The following is a 5,057-nucleotide window of genomic DNA, read 5'->3' as shown; positions in this document are numbered from 1 at the left end:
TTAATAAAGCAATTCCATTATTTTGTGTATGTTATTTTTATATATTTAAGGGAGAAGACTGGTTCTGACTTTTGTTGGGAAACCTGGTTGACAGAATAAAACTATTTGTAAATAGTAGACCACATATTATATTTTCTTCAGTAATCTATGTAAAAGTGGCATTGGTGAGGATCATAAGTCACAAATAATAAACTCCTTAGTACTGTTTGCAAGGGAACTCTCTGTTGCTTGCAACAGACCACCATAAGGAAGTTGAGTCTACAAACACAATCCTACATTTTTCAATTTTTCAGGAAGAAACAAGAAATACATTAACTTTTTTTCCTCCCTAAGGATTGGAAAGAAAACAGAGATGGGATATAGGAGATTGCTACTAGAAGCAGAAAAGCAGTCTTAAACATCCCTTGTCAAATGTGAATGGAGAATAACTCCAGAGATAATCAGAAATGCCAAGGATGAAAATTAATGTCTTCTTTCCAGTAAAATGCACTGTTTATATGCACTGTTTATAATCTATTGAAACCTTATATTGGCCATACATAGAAAGAACCTGATGGATTAAGACAAAGGGCACAGCCAGAAAGCTCAGAGCCTCAGGGAACATTGTAAGGAAGTCTCTGATGATCCCAGAGGATGGTCACAAGGGCACAAGTTGCATTGGCCTAAACACCCTTTTTCCAGTGATGTACTTGTGATTTTGTTCTTAAAATAACAGCATATTTTTAATGAATGAATTATAATCAGTATATAAGAAACGGATTTATATGCTATATTGCGCTTTCTCTGATATTCACATTAGTCAAAGAATTTAGATTGAGCCTCTTCAGAGCTGATGTCCTATTGTTTGGGGGCAAAACTCGGAAGTTTAGGCCAAGTGTCCAAAATAAAAATTGCTTTTGAAACCCAACATACTGAGATGGGTAACTTCTGAGTAGAGAACACTAGCATTTACTTCATTACTTTACAGACCAGCACTGTTTCATTGTCAACAGAACCTGCCTGGCGAAGTAGGAGCCCACTCTGCCCCTGGAGGGGCTATGGACCTTGCTTGCCTGGGGCCCATGGGAGAGATCGGTCCATGCAGTGAGAACAGCTCTGGCCACCACTGGTACCTGGGCGGTCAGAGGCAGCATCTGGAGGGTCAGCAGGGGGCATGGGAGCCCCTGGGGAGCTGGGTCTTGGCTCCCCCTGGCTCATCTGCAGGAGGCCAGTGAGGGCGATCAGCTCAGGCCCTCTGAGCCAGGCGGTGGAGCAGCCAGAGGATGGAGTGGGGAGGACCCAGGGGGACATAATTGGGGTTGGGAGCAGCAGCTTCAGAGAGCCCATCACCTGCTGAGGGCCCTGAGACAGGTACAGGGGAACACGCTGCCCACAGGGCAGCAGAGGGTCAGAAAGAAAGACATCTTCATAGCATATCACTGGGAACCCTGCATCCGGGGGCACCTGCTCTCCACTCTGATGTCCTGCTAGATGGGCCTAAGGCCTCTGCCTCACGCTGCTGCCTCGTACAGAGGCCAGAATGAGGGACGGCACAAGGTCTGGCCTGAGAAGGAGGTGCCTGACCCACAGCTGGGCCCCCGCACCAGACGAGGTCCCGCTTAAGCCTCATAGTTGGGGTCCCAGGGCGGTAGCAGGGTCATCTGGGGATAGGGGGGAACTGGGGTTCCCGGGGACCGCTTGGCAGCGAGGCCTGGGGGCGACGGAGGCAGCAGCTGCTCTTTCTGGATCCAGGAAGGCCTTCGGTATCAGGGCTGAGGATTGTCCGGTGGGGATGTTCTTGGCTCCCCCAGGGATTCCTCTCCAGAGTCCCTGGCCTGGCCGGGGTCGCTGACCGCCGAGGGGCCTTGTTCCTCGGGCGCCTGCTCTTCACCCAGGCCGCGCTGCCGGGGGGCCCAGGGCAACATGCGGTGTCCGGGGGGAGGGCTAGGCAGGGCCCCACACTGCCCACCTCGCCCGCCTGGCCCCTCCCGGCTTCCACTTGGGCCCAGCCTCCCTCAGTGGCCCGTGCTGCCCTGCACGTCCCTGCAAGCCCAGGTTGCGGCCCACCTTGCAGGGTACTTCATTACTTTAATTATCCCCAAAACATACAATGTCCACAATGGGGACTTTTTTTTTTAAGGCACAGCCCCAAATGTTGCTGGAAATAATATGCCTATTAAACAGAAGACTTTGGAAAGCAAGGGACTGTTTCAAAAGACTGTTATGATGGGAATTCTGCCACTGGTACCCTGGACTATGCTAACTACTTTTTATTGCATTGGGGAAATGGTAGAATGAAAATGAACACCTCCAGGCAGAGTTAAGAGAATCGGGGGAAGGGAATTTTATGATTATCATAAATTAATCTCTTTTAGCTCCAAGTTATGATTCAAGTTGATTTCTCATCCTTATCAAATTTCTTATGTGCATATTAGGGGCTGATAAGAAAAGGATGGAGCCCTGAGAACTGGAATGAAGGCAATTCAGATGAATCTGGGTACCCTGACCTTACAAATCCCTGTAAGCCTCCCCAACAGCAGATCCTGCTCCCCCTCCCCTTTCTGAGGAAGGAGCTTCTCCCAGCAAGAGGACAGCGTAATGACCTTACATTGCAGGGGAAAGCTTATTTCCAAATGATCTACCCTCGCTATCCCTCATGGCCTGCAGAACCATGCTGGAGTCAAATCCAACCTCATCAAGGGAAATGATTACCAAGTCTGACCTGGAAGGAGCCAATTCACACACTTAAAAAACTGCAAAATGTGGTAAGTTTATATCAGCAGAAATTAATATATACATGTGCAGAAATGGAATCTAAGTGTAATTGCCCGGGGTGGAAGAAAATAATATTGGAATGGCCAAATGTATCAACATGGGTGCACTTACCAGGCATTCTGGATTCCATATGTTAGCTTGAGAAACTGGGAAAGACCCTCACAATTTGCTTACACAGTTGACTAAAACCTGGATATCATATTGGTTTACATTAAATCAAGCTGAAGTGTGCAATGTCCTTCTTATAATGTAGAGGAATAAATCTAATGATTTAGGGAAATGGAATGATGGAGTAGATGTCTAATGTGTGACTTGCCCACCCATCTCCTGGGGGGTGTTCAGAGGACACGTTTCACAAAATCACGGAGGAATATTTGGTGAGGGAAGCAGCAACCTCCGTGGAAAGCTCTGCAGACAACCTCTGTAGGAGGGGATGATGGCAGGTCCTCTTGGGGCAGCACCCTGCTACCCTGTCACAAGTGTGTACACAAGTGTAAAATCCTCCTCCTTTCCTTCCTCAAAGGGACGGGGGGCCCTTAGCTTGGATAACTGTGCATTTCAGAAAGGGAAGTAGGAATACTTGGGGTTACTGGACCCTGACTCCGAGCTGCACTAAACCCAGCAAGTCTATCAGTCAAGGTGGGGACTTTTGAGCGTTGGTGGTAAAGAGGCTTCTGGCCTGACTCTGTTTCTTGATGTATCCAGTGGGTCCACAAATTTATCTGGAGTTTATTTCCCATTTTTAAATATGCAGTTAAAAATGATAACACGTGCCTGGTGGCATAATCCCTCATTGGTTTCCAGACCCACCCATCCTTTTTCTAAAACTGTTGGCCAATGTATGTATCTGTATTCACAATCACCTTTCTTCCTCCTTCAAAAGGAAAGCATAAAAAAAAAAAAAAAAAAAAAAAAAGGAAAGCATACCTTTCACCCATTCCAAATCTAATTATAACACCCTTAGCTGGGTTATAAAATTTCCAGGGCAGTCAAAAAAGTTATAAGTATTGGTTTGGGGAGAAGTCTTTCTAGTCCTGTAGGTCTTCCTCTCTTTTCCCATCTTATACATATTCTGATGGGGGTGAATCTGAGCTCATGATAAATATTCTGAATTTGGAACAACCAAAGCAGTAGAGTAAATGATACTGATTTTTTTTCTAAATATAATTAGCATGTTCTCATGAACTACATTTTGTCAATCTTTTCACTTTGGATAAAACCAACCAACAAATTTTTGTGTGACTTTCAAATTGGGTGTGCATGATTCAATAAATAGTTACAACATAGTTAACAAGTTTTGTCACAAAATATTTGTTAATAATTCATCATACTCTTCTATAATATTTATTATGTCCTATCTTTTAGAATATAACACATAATACCATATTTGAAAAATTTAAATATGCATGAGAACATACATAGATTTTCAGAATTCCAATAACGACTATGCAAGCAAAACCTTTGGTATTTCAGATCCTATCATGGGGTGTCATTATGTTGAAGGCTGAAATGCAAACAGGAATGGGCAGCAAGTACTGAACATCCATGCACCAATTTGGAAACTGTGCATTCAGTTATTTTGGTACATCACTGGCACTTATATCCAATGCCAATGATGTGTTAAAATCCTAAGTTGTTTTTTTATTTGCCCTTTTCACCTCCTAATTATAAATGAGATGATTCAGACTGCATGGAAGGAACTGAGATGGGGAAAGTGAGGGGGAGAAAAGGGCAAGAAAGTACTGGCAGTGAAAGCCATTTCTACATGTCAGTTTTAATATGGATGTAAGCGTCTAAATGACAGAGTGCCCAGTAGCTTGACGGGACACTTTTTCAGCTTCCTCCAAAGCTTGAGGAAAGAGCAAAGGTTAGTTAGAGGATTACGAGGTGGTGACGCCCATTCAAGTTTTTCTGACATAATCTGAGTTTAAATCAAAAGGGCATAAACAAAAAATAAACAGGCTTTCTTAGAATATCAGAGCACTCATCATCAACTGAAGCTGGAACAAAGTATTTTCAGGATCAATAATACAAGACATTATATTCTTTTAGATAGTGCATATAATGTGTTATCCCCCTCATGGGAGTATGACACGCAAGGGGCCTTCTGTCCCTGACTGGCGCCCACCTATACATAGCCCCTGGCCTGACCAGTCACTGGCCCTCACTACACTGTGCACACCCAGAGTGTGTGGCCAGAGGAGAGCAAAACAACATCTAAGGTCCCCACAGCTGACTGCAAGCCCTGATCATGCCCTGCCTTCTTAACACTGGCCAGTGCCACAGCACCTACCTGTAGCGAG

General features: G+C 44.8%; 1 pseudogene across 1 annotated transcript; it reads right to left on the bottom strand.

The window, feature by feature from the left end:
• Window positions 1-1,035: 1,035 nt before the first annotated feature.
• LOC309819339 (histone deacetylase complex subunit SAP25-like) lies at window positions 1,036-1,640 on the bottom strand (annotated as a pseudogene). The gene has a single exon. The product of its transcript is annotated as a histone deacetylase complex subunit SAP25-like (transcript).
• Between the last annotated feature and the right edge of the window lie 3,417 nt (window positions 1,641-5,057).

The sequence above is a fragment of the Grampus griseus genome (assembly GCF_964374135.1).
Source record: "Grampus griseus genome assembly, chromosome: 2".
Lineage (NCBI taxonomy): Eukaryota > Metazoa > Chordata > Mammalia > Artiodactyla > Delphinidae > Grampus > Grampus griseus.
This window is presented reverse-complemented; position numbering and strand designations above follow the sequence as displayed.